This window comes from Crinia signifera, chromosome 3 (assembly GCF_055691185.1).
Source record: "Crinia signifera chromosome 3, ASM5569118v1, whole genome shotgun sequence".
NCBI lineage: Eukaryota > Metazoa > Chordata > Amphibia > Anura > Myobatrachidae > Crinia > Crinia signifera.
The window spans coordinates 5,328,635-5,343,621 of record NC_139219.1 but is presented as its reverse complement, the minus strand read 5'-3'; the positions used below and the strand labels follow the sequence as shown (position 1 = coordinate 5,343,621).

The following is a 14,987-nucleotide window of genomic DNA, read 5'->3' as shown; positions in this document are numbered from 1 at the left end:
TTCGATCAGCAGGTCTGAGCGCACACACACCCCCGCGCGCGAGCAGCGGGTCTGCCTCCACTTCCCCCCTGGATCAGCGGGTCTGCTTGCAACCCCTCACTGGAGCCGCAGATCTGCCAACAACGCTGCCCGCCCCCCTTCCCTCCCCCTGAGCAGCGGGTCTGCCTCCACTTCCCCCCTGGATCAGCGGGTCTGCTTGCAACCCCTCACTGGAGCCGCAAATCTGCCAACAACGCTGCCCGCCCCCCTTCCCTCCCCCTGGGCAGCGGGTCTGCAAGCATGCCCCCCCACCCGCTGCATTAGTGGGTCTGCCCGCACCTGCCCCCACCCCCAGAGCAATCCACCTGCCGCAGTAGTGGGTATGCCCGCCCGGAGCAGCGAGTCTGCCCGCACCCCCCCCTTCTCACTGTAGTAGTGGGTATGCCCGCCCCCACCCGGAGCGGCGGGACTGACCCCCCCCTGAAGCAGCAGAGGATCTGCCAGGGGGGGGGGGGGTGCGGGCATACCCACTGCTCCAGGGAATTGCAGTCACACCCGCTGATCCAGCGGGGGGGGCTGTAGAACCGCCTCTCTGGGGGAGGGCGGGCATACCCGTTCATACCCGCTGCAGCTAGACAAGATGCTCCGGTGGTGCGGGCATAGCCCCTTACGACCCCGTGAAAAGTGCCCTGAGGGCGCGATGAATCACCTACTGTAGTACATTTAATATGCACAAAAGCTGCTGCATTGTTACAGGAGACCTGCGGAGACACAGCGCACATGGAATGACCAAGAACACACTATAGACTATGTAGCCCCTTCCAGCAACCATATACATTTGTCAGAAGTTACATTTCCCTCTTCTCCGGAGGTCAGCCGCCGTGAATGATGTGAGCCGGGGTTAGGTCGCTGTATGTGATTTCCACTCTGCGTTTAGTAACTGTACAGTAGCAAAACTTGGATTTCATTTTGATAAAAGTGCGGATGCATAAGGCGGTGACAATGACAATGTAACCTCCTCTATGGCTGGGTGGTCCAGAGTCATACACAGAGCATCAAACCCAAATGCTGACCCTGAGTAATGGATCTACCGTATGTTAGTAGCAACATCAGCAGGGGCGTGTCGTCGGCCTAGCGGGGGGGGGGGGGGGGGGGTCCGGGCAATGTGTCTCCAGTCTGCATGTTGATATATATATATATAAAAGTAGGTACGGTTCCATTTCAAAAGTAATGAGTCTCCCGTATCTTACTAGGACCAGAAATATTCTGGATTTTGTATTTTTCCACAGTTTTGCGTATTTGTTTATAAACAAACTCCACACAAATTGGGCCATGGTTTGAATTTAACCCATGACCTCAGTGCTGTGAGGCGGTAATGCTAACCATTACACCATCCGTGCTGCCCTGTATATATAACACATGGTGGGGATAGAACCCATGACCTCAGTGCTGTGAGGCAGTAATATAACCATTACACCATCCGTGCTGCCCCGTATATATAATACATGGTGGGGATAGAACCCATGGAGTCAGTGCTGTGAGGCAGTAATACTAACCATTACACCGTCCGTACTGCCCTGTATATATAACACATGGTGGGGATAGAACCCATGACATCAGTGCTGTGAGGCAGTAATGTAACCATTACACCGTCCGTACTGCTCCGTATATATAACACATGGTGGGAATAGAACCCATGACCTCAGCGCTGTGAGGCAGTAATGCTAACCATTACACCATCAGTACTGCCCCGTATACATAACACATGGTGGGGATAGAACCCATGACCTCAGCACTGTGAGGCAGTAATGCTAACCATTACACCGTCCGTGCTGCCCCGTATATATAACACATGGTGGGGATAGAACCCATGACCTCAGTGCTGTGAGGCAGTAATGCTAACCATTACACCTTCCGTACTGCCCCGTATATATAACATATGGTGGGGATAGAACCCATGACCTCAGCGCTGTGAGGCAGTAATGTAACCATTACACCGTCTGTACTGCCCCGTATATAAAACACATGGTGGGGATAGAACCCATGACCTCAGTGCTGTGAGTCAGTAATGTAACCATTACACCGTCCGTACTGCCCCATATATATAACACATGGTGGGGATAGAACCCATGACCTCAGTGCTGTAAGGCAGTAATGCTAACCATTGCACCGTCCGTACTGCCCTGTATATATATAACACATGGTGGGGATAGAACCCATAACCTCAGTGCTGTAAGGCAGTAATGCTAACCATTACACCGTCCGTACTGCCCCGTATAACACATGGTGGGGATAGAACATATGACCTCAGTGCTGTGAGGCAGTAATGCTAACCATTACACCGTCCGTACTGCCCCGTATATATAACACATGGTGGGAATAGAACCCATGACCTCAGCGATGTGAGGCAGTAATGTAACCATTACACCGTCCGTGCTGCCCTGTATATATAACACATGGTGGGAATAGAACCCATGACCTCAGTGCTGTGAGGCAGTAATGATAACCATTACACCATCCGTACTGCCCCGTATATATAACACATGGTGGGAATAGAACCCATGACCTCAGTGCTGTGAAGCAGTAATGCTAACCATTACACCGTCCGTACTGCCCCGTATATATAACACATGGTAGGAATAGAACCCATGACCTCAGTGCTGTAAGCCAGTAATACTAACCATTACACCGTCCGTACTGCCCCGTATATATAACACATGGTAGGAATAGAACCCATGACCTCAGTGCTGTAAGCCAGTAATACTAACCATTACACCGTCCGTACTGCCCCGTATATATAACACACATGGTGGGAATAGAACCCATGACCTCAGTGCTGTGAGGCAGTAATGTAACCATTACACCATCCGTGCTGCCCCGTATATATAACACATGGTGGGGATAGAACCCATGACCTCAGTGCTGTGAGGCAGTAATACTAACCATTACACCATCCGTGCTGCCCCGTATATATAACACATGGTGGGGATAGAACCCATGACCTCAGTGCTGTGAGGCAGTAATACTAACCATTACACTGTCCGTACTGCCCCGTATATATAACACATGGTGGGGATAGAACCCATGACCTCAGTGCTGTGAGGCAGTAATGCTAACCATTATACCATCCGTATTGCCCCGTATATATAACACATGGTGGGGATAGAACCCATGACCTCAGTGCTGTGAGGCAGTAATGCTAACCATTACACCGTCCGTGCTGTCCCGTATATATAACACATGGTGGGGATAGAACCCACGACCTCAGTGCTGTAAGGAAGAAATGCTAACCATTACACCATCTGTACTGCCCCGTATATATAACACATGGTGGGGATAGAACCCATGACCTCAGGCTGTGAGGCAGTAATGCTAACCATTACACCGTCCGTACTACCCCATATATATAACACATGGTGGGGATAGAACCCATGACCTCAGGCTGTGAGTCAGTAATGCTAACCATCACACCGTCCGTACTGCCCCGTATATATAACACATGGTGGGGATAGAACCCACGACCTCAGTGCTGTAAGGAAGTAATGCTAACCATTACACCGTCCGTACTGCCCCATATATATAACACATGGTGGGGATAGAACCCATGACCTCAGTGCTGTGAGGTAGTAATATAACCATTACACCGTCCGTACTGCCCCGTATATATAACACATGGTGGGGATAGAACCCATGACCTCAGCGCTGTGAGGCAGTAATATAACCATTACACTGTCCGTACTGCCCCATATATATAACACATGGTGGGGATAGAACCCATGACCTCAGGCTGTGAGGCAGTAATGCTAACCATTACACCGTCCGTACTACCCCATATATATAACACATGGTGGGGATAGAACCCATGACCTCAGGCTGTGAGTCAGTAATGCTAACCATCACACCGTCCGTACTGCCCCTTATATAAAGGAAACAAAACTTTTTTTAAGTATATAAGTGAAAGGAGAAAATCAAATGGAGGAATAATAAGACTGCGGACAGACACTGAGAATTTGGTGGAGGGAGACAAGGCAATTGCAGATCATCTAAATAATTACTTTTGCTCTGTATTCACTATAGAAGGAGAAGGGAAGGGACCACAGTTAAGTTGCAAGGACATTCATAAAAATAAAGGTAGATGGAAGTACATTTAATAGGGAGAAAGTCCTAACAGAACTTTCAAGACTGAAAGTGGATAAATCAATGGGGCCAGACGGAGTGCATCCAAGGATACTAAAATAACTAAAAGATGTGTTGGTAGCGCCATTAACAGATTTATTCAACCAGTCACTAGATACAGGTGCAGTTCCAGAGGACTGGAGAAAAGCAAATGTAGTTCCACTGCACAAAAGCGGAATCAAAGAAGAAGCAAGTAACTACAGACCAGTGAGCCTTATATCAGTAGTAGGGAAAATAATGGAAACACTATTAAAAGAAAGAATAGTGGAATATCTTAAATTAAACAACTTACAGGATCCAAAACAGCATGGTTTTACTACAGGGAGATCATGCCAAACAAGTCTCATTGACTTTTTTGACTCCGTGACCAAAATACTAGATGAAGGGGGTGCTGTAGATGTGGCATATCTAGACTTTAGTAAGGCATTTGACACTGTCCCACATCGCAGGCTGCTAAATAAACTTGAAAGTGTGGGATTGGATTATAAAACAATTAAATGGATAAGAACCTGGTTGCAGGATAGGAAACAGACAGTTGTAGTAAATGGAGTGCATTCTATGGAGGGACATGTTACCAGTGGAGTACCCCAGGGATCTGTACTTGGACCAGTGCTCTTTAATATCTTTGTTAGTGACATTGCAAATGGTATTGAAGGGAAAGTATGCCTTTTTGCAGATGATACAAAGATATGCAACAGAGTAGACACACCAGGAGGGGTAAATCAAATGACTGATGATCTAAGTAAACTTGAGAATTGGTCAAGAGAATGGCAACTACAGTTTAATGCTAAAAAATGCAAAATTATGCACTTGGGACTCAAAAACCCAAAGGCTCAATATAGTATCAAGGGTACTATAATGGAAACTACTGAGGAGGAAAGAGATCTAGGAGTCACTATTTCAAGTGACTTAAAGGCAGGGAGGCAATGTAACAAAGCAATGAGGAAGGCTAGTCAGATGCTTGGTTGCATAGGGAGAGGAATCAGTAGCAGAAAAAAACACGTAATAATGCCACTTTATAGGTCATTGGTACGGCCTCATCTGGAATACTGTGTCCAGTTCTGGAGACCATATCTTCAGAAGGATATAAATACATTGGAGAGTGTACAAAGAAGGGCAACTAAAATGGTGCATGACCTACATCACAAAACTTACCTGGATAGACTAAAAGATCTTAACATGTATAGTTTGGAGCAGAGAAGGGAAAGGGGGCACATGATAGAAATCTTTAAATATATCAAGGGTTTTAACATAGTACAGGAGGGAAATTTTCTTCAGAGGAAAAGAAGTAATAAAACACGAGGACATGCACTGAAACTGGAGGGAGGTAGGTTCAGGGGAAATGTTAGAAAGAATTACTTCACAGAAAGGGTAGTGGATAAGTGGAATAGCCTCCCATCAGAGGTGGTAGAGGCTAAGACAGTAGAACAATTTAAACATGCTTGGGATAGGCATACGAATATCCTTACAAAGAAATAAGGATTAAAAAGGGTTGAGTTTATCTGAAGGGTAAAAAAAGGGGCAGACTAGATGGGCCAAATGGTCTGCCGTCAAATTCTATGTTTCTATGTTTCTATATATAACACATGGTGGGAATAGAACCCATGACCTCAGTGCTGTGAGGCAGTAATGTAACCATTACACCATCTGTACTATATATATATAACACATGGTGGGGATAGAACCCATGACCTCAGTGCTGTGAGGCAGTAATGCTAACCATTACACCATCCGTGCTGCCCCGTATATATAACACATGACCTCAGTGTGGTGAGGCAGTAATATAACCATTACACCATCCGTACTGCCCTGTATATATAACACATGGTGGGGATAGAACCCATGACCTCAGTGCTGTGCGGCGGTAATGCTAACCATTACACCATCCGTACTGCCCCGTATATATAACACATGGTGGGGATAGAACCCATGACCTCAGTGCTGTGAGACTGTAATGTAACCATTACACCATCCGTACTGCCCTGTATATATAACACATGGTGGGGATAGAACCCATGACCTCAGCACTGTGAGGCAGTAATGCTAACCATTACACCGTCCATGCTGCCCCGTATATATAACACATGGGGGGAATAGAACCCATGACCTCAGTGCTGTGCGGCAGTAATGTAACCATTACACCATCCGTACTGCCCCGTATATATAACACATGGTGGGGATAGAACCCATGACCTCAGTGCTGTGAGGCAGTAATGTAACCATTACACCGTCCGTACTGCCCTGTATATATAACACATGGTGGGATAGAACCCATGACCTCAGCACTGTGAGGCAGTAATGTAACCATTACACCGTCCGTACTGCCCCGTATATATAACACATGGTGGGAATAGAACCCATGACCTCAGTGCTGTGCGGCGGTAATGCTAACCACTGCACTCCACTGCTGTGCTGACAATCCTGACTGGGTGTTGTGGACTGGGGTAATCTCAGACAGGGAACTCTGGGTAAGTAACAGAAGGTCCGGTTTTCCTGCTGGATCGGGGCTTTCCCTGTTGGCATTCTGTGGGATATTTGCCTGGTCCGTTACTGCAGAATTGGTTCCCTACATACAGCAAGAAAAGAGCGTCAGACTCTGTGTTATATGTGTAATAAATCCCCCAATGTCTCCTTATGTCGGGTGCAATTGGGTCTCACTGTTACCCCAGTTGCTGCTCATATCAGACCTTTATAACCGCAGTCTGGAAATGACCCCACAAAGGTCCGTTATTAACCCCGTCCCATGGGGGGGGGGGGTTCCAGACACAGCGGAATCTGCCCCTAATTAACAGTAATAGAAATTTATATACAATTCAACATATTCACTTTGGCTACAGTCAGGAATACTGTAAAACACAATCAGAGAGATGTACTAAGCCATGGAGAGGGATAAAGTGGAGAGAGATACTCTGTATAACACATGTAGGTCCTCATATACACGCCTCCTACATATATGTCCCCTCATCATGTATCACATTTGGGAATGTGCTGGGGGGGGGGGGGGGGGGGGAGAGACTTCATACTCCCCTCTGCCGTAGGACACAGCGTGGGGCAATGTCTCTCCTATAGGGAATGGGGTTTCTGTCCCTCCCCCAAAAGGAGAGAGCGGCCTATTAGGGTCTTACCCAAACCCCACCCAAATAAGGGAAGAGTAAAACACAATAATAAAATGATGTGGAGAGGGCTTGGAGCCATCTACAGGTGTTCGTTCAATGGCTGATGTTCATCTTAACAGCTCGGATCCTCCACAAACCTTTCATCAAGCCCAGGAAGTGGTCAGACATACCACACTGCCGGCCCGGGCGGGACCCAGGACCGCCCCCGAAAACTGGGCCTTTACCGCGATAAGCTGGACAGTTGGGGGGTGTGGTCTGATTTCAGCTCCCACCCATCCCCCGCTGAAGTGGTGTGAATTTATTACAACAGTTTGTGTCGTTTTTGTTCTGCATTGCTATGTTATATTTGCACAGATTTTACGTTCCTTTGCCTCCGTTCCCAGTCCCTTCCTGCACATTATGGATACACAAGTACATTTTTGATGCTTCTCTCCCCTAAGAATTTCCAGGTCGATGCCTATTCTCCGTCCCATTTCTAAAGGCCGCTGGTTTTATATTCCACGGTGGGATCTGTACGTTCTCCTCCATAGGAGTAAGCTGATATTTCCGTTATTGACCTGCTTTGGCTTTTTAAGAGGCTTATCTGTAGATATCTCTATAACCAGCTGTATTGCTGATGGTGCAGTTGTTCCTGTGCTGATTTATTCATTATTATAGCATCTGGAGCATTAGTCAAAATTCATCAGAAATAACCATATAAAAAATACAAACATTAAATGATTAATTAAATGAGAATTAATTACATGAAGTGGTGGCGCCTGTCTAGGTTTATGTTAATCGTTCGGAGGAGAATGGGAAGTATATTCCCCCCCCCATTTTTTTCTGGAATATCTGTGTCTTCAATCATCAGTTACAGTCTGATTTGTTTTTCCATTTCCTGCATAAGGTCATTTGTTCCTTTTATTCCGCTCTTCCGGTATACTGAACGCTGCGTTATTATCTATCGGGGTCTCGCTAGGGCGGGAATGAGCCGCCAGGACCCCAGGAATATATCAGGGATTCAGCGGTGTCGCTGTAATTAGAATGAAACAGCTGAAAGTTGTATTTTCATGATAACCTAACACTGGCGATCTTATTATATATTACTGTACATCGGAATTCATCCAAGGTACAATAATATATACTAAGAGTGCCAGGGAATTCCACATCCACTCCTGAGATTTAGCACCTATGATGCATTTTTTGTGTGTGTTTGTATGTGTTGTACTGTTTTTGTGTGTGTTGTAGTGTATGTGGGTATGTGTACTGTGCTGTGAGGTGTGTTGTGTGTATCTGTCCAATGTGTAAGCAGTGGCATAGTTAATATATATGTGCCCCTCTACCGCAAATTTCAGCAGTACCCCCCCCCCCCACCCTCCCCCAGTAGGACCCCCCCCCCCCTTTACCTCTCCGTATTATGCTGGTACCTCCTGCGCACTGTATGCACGATCCCTGCTCCTAATGAAAAGTGACACTCAGAAAATGGCTGCCCCCATACAGCAGACCGGTTTTAAGGATGCTAGAGGAGGCCGCCGCCTCAAAAACTGTCTGCAGTATGAGTGTCACTTTTTTTATTAGCAGCGGGAGCCGGGAGAGCCGTGACCGCAGAGACAGATGAGCCGGCAGCAGGGGCAGGCGGCAGTGGGTAACAATAGCCCCGCAGACCCCCAGTGTGCACACTCCAGAAAAAGAGGGTGCTGTACTCTACAGACAGCAGCGGAGGCAGGGAGACTGTGTGCGGCATCCAATCACCTCATGGAGGGGGGGTGCATGGGGGCGGGGGCAGCCCAGCAGCTTACTGTGGTGCTGGGCTTGCCCCCAGCGGGGTGATCGGCGGTCCCGGCAGGGGTGATGGTGATCCCAGCGCTTGGAGATGATGTCATCACCACCACAGTGTAAACGGTGCAAATCCCGGATCTGACCTGGCTTGGATCCGTGTTCCAAATGCCGGGTCGGATCCAGAAATTTTGGTGTAAAAGGGGCATAAGTGTGTGTGTGTGTGTTCTGTGTGTGTTGTACTGTTTTTGGGTGTGTTGTAGTGTATATGGGTGTGTGTTGTACTGCTTGTGGTGTGTTATGTATATGTGTGCATGTTGTGGTGTGTGTATCTGTCCAATGTGTAAGTGTGTGAGCTGTGCTACGTATATATGTGTGTGTAGTGTGCTGTGTGTGCATATATGGTGTACTGTGTGTGATGTGTGTGTGTGTACAGTGTGTACGTGTGTATGATGTGTGGTCTATGTATTTCCCCAATTATTCCCAATTGTTGAAAGCCTCCATCATAATATTAGGGTGTGTTTGCATTCATAATCTGTGTACACACGGTGCAATATCGCTGAGCGACCATATTGCCAGTGATTTGTTTGTGCTGCAGCGATAAATCGCAGGGTGCACGCTCCCGTGTTCAGCCTCCTAATGGTCGCTGGTCGCAGGAGGTTGCTCCCCTGGCAGAAACAAAAAAAAGAAAAGGAAAACTGCGCTAGACAGATTTACACATTAATTATGTTAATTTATTTAAATATCATTCAAAGGCCAGTGTTAGCATAAAACATTTGCAATAAAAATATAATATAATTAGATGGTGCACTCAGCACTAGACATGGACAAACAACATTTAATGTAAAGGGTCCCAATATTATAAGTGTGGGTGGATTGATAACCCTGTATTCTGTCGTATTAATAGTCCTTTGTTAGTAGTATTTGATGTTTGTGTTAGTACAGTCCTTTTAACTACCACTTCATATATAATAGTTCACGTCTGGCCAGACTTTTTTTTTAGATTGTAGAAATACCTGCAATTGTTAGGTGTCCCCGTCCTCTCCCAGCTGCTGGTGCTTAATATGTATTGCAGCTATTTCTGGAGCACTTCTGACGACAAGGAGGTATATAAAAAAAACGGATGGTGCAGTAATTGAATCTCGTGGTTAACGCGTTTCCCCGCCTGTTTGTTACCGTTGGCGGCTTCCTCAGAACCAGTGGAGTCTCCTGTTCATCAGCGAACATCTATGGTCGCTGATGAAAACTGGACACTGAGCGATATATTGCACCGTGTGTACACAGCTATTCTCAATGACAGCAATGAAATCAGGTGTGGTGTTGTTCTTTTATCTTCAGTTTCCCAGATCATCTATATTTTTTCCGGATCATCAATTAAGGCAAATTGAACCTTGGTGTTTTTTACATTTCTAAGTGAAGTTTCCCAAAAATGGCTTCGAGGTGCACACCACCAGGTCCAGAGGTACCTTGTTGCCGAATTTGGTGGCTCTGAGTGCCACGGTGTGCCCGCAATGCAACAGACACACTCTCTTCAACTTATTATATAGATTACACATTCAGTCGATACATATTATATTATTACACATTCAGCCGACACATATTGTATTATTCCACATTCAGCCGATACATCTCTTATATATTTGGCTACATTTGTCACTCAAAGTGTGTGAGTGTGTCTGTAACGCTGGGTGGAGCCTCTGACTCACATGACTGACTCGCATGACAGAGAACCAGCCCAGTGAGCCCACAGTGCCAGACACCCTCTGCCTCCCCATGTTGCCCAGGAACCTACTCCACAGCCACCAGGTGAGCGCCCCCCGCCGCTCCTCCCACGATTCGCCGGCCCCCCAACGCCACCTCCCCTGGAAATTCACGGGCCCCCAGCCCCGTGACCCACCTCCAACGATACACGGCAATCCCCCGCCCCCATGATCCCCTCTCCTGTGATTCACTGCAAACCCCCGCGCCCTCCCTCCTGCGATTCGCGGCATCCACCCCCAGCGACCCCCTCCCACAATTCGCTGCCCCCCGCGACCCCCCCTCCTGCGATTCGTGCCCCCCCCAACCCCCCCCCCCCCGCGCGCGATTCACGGCAACCCCGGGATTAAATGGCACAAGCAAAACACTGACATGTCTGTGGTCGACAATGAAAAAGGTTGACATGAGATTTTGAAGATTTATTTTTCATTTTTTGAATGTTTTCATATTCATTCTCATGTGTCGACATGGACACCAATGAAGTGCCACACTTATGTCAACATTTACATGTGTTGACCTTTCTGTGTTTTTTTTTCTTGTGGCGATTCGCGGCACCCCCCCGTGACCCCCCCTCCCGCGATTCACGGCACCCCCCCCGCGACCCCCCTCCCGCGACTTGCGGCAGCCCCCCACCCCGTGACCCCCCCTCCCGCAATTCGCGGCACCCCCGCGACCTCCCACGATTCGCGGCAACCCCTGCCCCCTCGACCCCCCTCTATTCGCAGCAACCCACCGTGCCCCCCCTCCCGCGATTCGCGGCACCCCCCGTATGCCCACACACCCCTATCACTACCCAGCTTCCTGCTCACCTGAACCGTAACTTCCACCACTGGGGAGTCGCTGATGCTGTGTTGCCCACATACCCCTATCGTGCCTCATAGCCCAGCCTCCTGCTCTCATGCACCCTAACTCCCACCCAGTAGGAGGAGACACTGACTCAGGGCCACCGTCCTGCACTCCTGTGCTGCCACGCTGGACCCTCACCCACTGACAGAAGCTGCACTGTGTCTCCCACCCTCCTCTTTAGTCCCCCGTATGCCCACACAACCCTATCACTACCCAGCCTCCTGTTTTCCTGTGTCGTGACCTCTGCCAGTGGGGAGCCGCTGACCCAAAAACACCCTACTATACTATTGCACACACACACACACACACACACACCAAAACAACACACACACACCTAAACAACTGCTTTTTAATTAAGCAAAACAATACACACCCCCTTCCAAATCATATGCTCTCTATTTAACACATTTCACCTATAACTCAAGTTGCAATACAGGCATCTTTCATACAATTCTAACCATATTTCTCATATACAAACGTTCACAAATTAAGGGGGCGCAGCCCCTAATGACGGTGTGAAGAGCGCCCGTAGGGCGCAATGAATCACCTAATACTATATATTACTACACATTCAGCCGACACATATTATATTATTACACATTCAGCCGACACATATTATATTATTACACATAATGTTTACGTGTAATACAGCAATGTTTATGCGAAACATATGTTTTACTAATGGTGGGCGTATTTTATACGAATGTGGTCGTACGAACCGTGGCAAAGTACGTGTTAAATGTACATGAGTCCGTATGGAATACGAACGCTAAAAATACAACTGCCTGCAAACAACAACACCATCAGAAAATATGAATGTCATAAATACGACACCTTAGTAAATTACACGTATTCGACCGAACATGTCACACCACAAATACGCACAAAGCCATTCAATGTGGGGAAAAAACGGATACGAATGACATCACAGAAAATAAGAATTGTTAGTAAATTTCCCCCATACTGGGGTGAAATAATGCTGCTAAATAGGCCTAAAATAGGCGTAATCATATAAATAAATAGGCCTAAAATAGGCGTAATCATATAAATAAATAGGCCTAAAATAGGCGTAATCATATAAATAAATAGGCCTATTTTAGGCGTATTCGTATTTTTGGCATTTACGTCAATTCGTATTCATATTAATGGGACATTCATATTTACAAATATTAATGTATACGCCATAGATAGAATACGACTAAGAATCGCCATTTATTCGAATTTAAAAACGGCTGGAAAATACACTTAATTTTCCAGGCGGATTTGGTAGAAGACTGCATGGATCAGTCAGATCCATTATATCAGCATACCTCCTAACTGTCCCGCTTATCGCGGGAACGTCCCGATATTTTTGGGACATTCCGGCGTCCCTCCCGCCACCGGCAGTGTCCCGCGGCGGGGAAGGCAGTTGGGAGTCCCCCCCTGTAGTCCGTGAATAGACGCTGTGCGCATGCTATTCTTGCAGGCAGGGGGGCTGGGCATGCCCCACAGCAGTGAAAAACTGGGGCATGGCCTCGCGGCAGTGCCGTGATTATAGACCACTCCCCTTCCCTATAGGCCACGCCCCCGAAAAAAACCATCGCGCACCCTGTCCCGACCCGGCACATCCAAAAGTTGGGAGGTATGTATCAGTCAGATCCGTTATATCAGTCAGATCCATTATATCAGTCTGATCTGTGCAGGCTTCAGTGTAAAATAAAATATATATATATATATTTTTTTTTTTAATGGCTCAAAGAGACGGTCCTGGTTTAAAAAAAAACAGGGAACAAATTAAATAGGGGTCCCCTGTATTTTTTTAAAGTGGTCCTGGTTACCAAAATACAGGGGACGAAATGACTAGGGGTCCCCTGTATTTTAAGAACCAGCAACAGGCCCAACCAGCCAGCAGGGAAATGCAACAGCTGGGGTGGGGGGTGGGACTTTTTATACAAGTCCCCCCGGCCAAAGCATTTACCCCCTGACCAGTCAGCCTGGGCAGGGATACTGGGGAAGTTGGGACCCCCCAATGAAGGGGTCCCCCCTCCAGAATTTTCCTGCCCAAACTGAAGCCTGGGGCTGTCACGGGTGCCCTTGGGCTGTGAGTACCGGGCTGCAGGGCCGTCTTTTCGTATGGGCTTAATGGGCACTTGCCCAGGGGCCCCTGGTGTACAGGGGCCCTATTCTGATAGCTGAGGATCCCCTTTTTCCAGGGATACCAGAATTTTGAAAATCGGCCCTGGAGAACTGGAGATATCCAACTTCAAAGCAGCAGTCCACATCTGACCTGTTAATTGCAATTCCCAGTCATATTTCTCAGGTTCTCTCTGACAGAGTTTTTCTGAGAGTATATTCCAAAAGCTGGAACTCTCCCCTTTCTGCCAACACTAACGGCTTGTCTCTATCATACCCAGAACGAGAGATATCAGCCTCCCAGTAGCCGGTCCCTGCTCCAGCTCCAAACATCTGATGTACAGTTTTATATTCTTGTCAATGGATTGCTCTGGCTCCTGATCCCCAAGTTCCCAGCACCTCCTGAAAGTTGGGACTCTAGGTTTTTATACTACTGAAGGCTAAGAAATCTATTTCCAGATAATGGCGATATCTGCAGTCAAACAAGCTGCCCTTCCACCGGAAAATGACAAATATTAAGCCCACTCCATCATCCAACCCTCCTCTGTGTATAAAACATCCCCTACCTCCCTGGAAGTCATTTACAAGGGACCCTTCATTCAGCTCAGTGCCCCCTTCTACACGTTAGTGTTCTCCCTCCCACCACCTGTGCAGTAAAAGGGTAATTAGCAGAAGTTACTACTCCAGGTCCTACATGTTGAATGGAAGATAGAGCACCCCCTGCCACACGTGGGACATCAAAGCTGCTGCTGATAGCACCCCCCACCCCTAGGAGGGGAGAATGGGTAAGGGCCCCAGTGCATTGCTTTGCCCAGGGGCCAACACTGCTGTTAAGATGGCCCTGCCGGGCTGATGTTGGTGTAAAAAAAGAGATACAACTATTGTATATTGCTGTGGAACTACAAGTCCCAGCAAGCCCGCACCGCATGCAGGGACTTGGAACAACCACAAGTCCCAGCATGCTGGGCATTAAAGGACCCACTGGAACTTGTAGTTGCACAGCAGTACAAATAGTGAAATGAAAACACATGATAGTATAGTATAGTCATACCCTCCAACTGTACCGATTTAGCCGGTACAGTACCGTTTTTTAATGGTCTGTACCGGCTAAATCTAACTGTACCGAATGTACCGGTTTTTTAGTAGCCAGTGCCTCCTGGGAGTTGTAGTTTGGGAAACATCCAATCAGAGTGAGCAATGCAGCAAGTTTTAGATTGATGCTACAGTAAGCCAATGAAGATGGTG

At 47.4% G+C, this 14,987-nt stretch overlaps 1 protein-coding gene across 8 annotated transcripts in view; it reads right to left on the bottom strand.

Moving 5' to 3' along the window:
• USH2A (usherin) overlaps positions 1 to 14,987 on the bottom strand; it is a 739,769-nt gene that overhangs the window by 554,887 nt on the left and 169,895 nt on the right. The gene's annotated exons all lie outside the window — the stretch shown is intronic.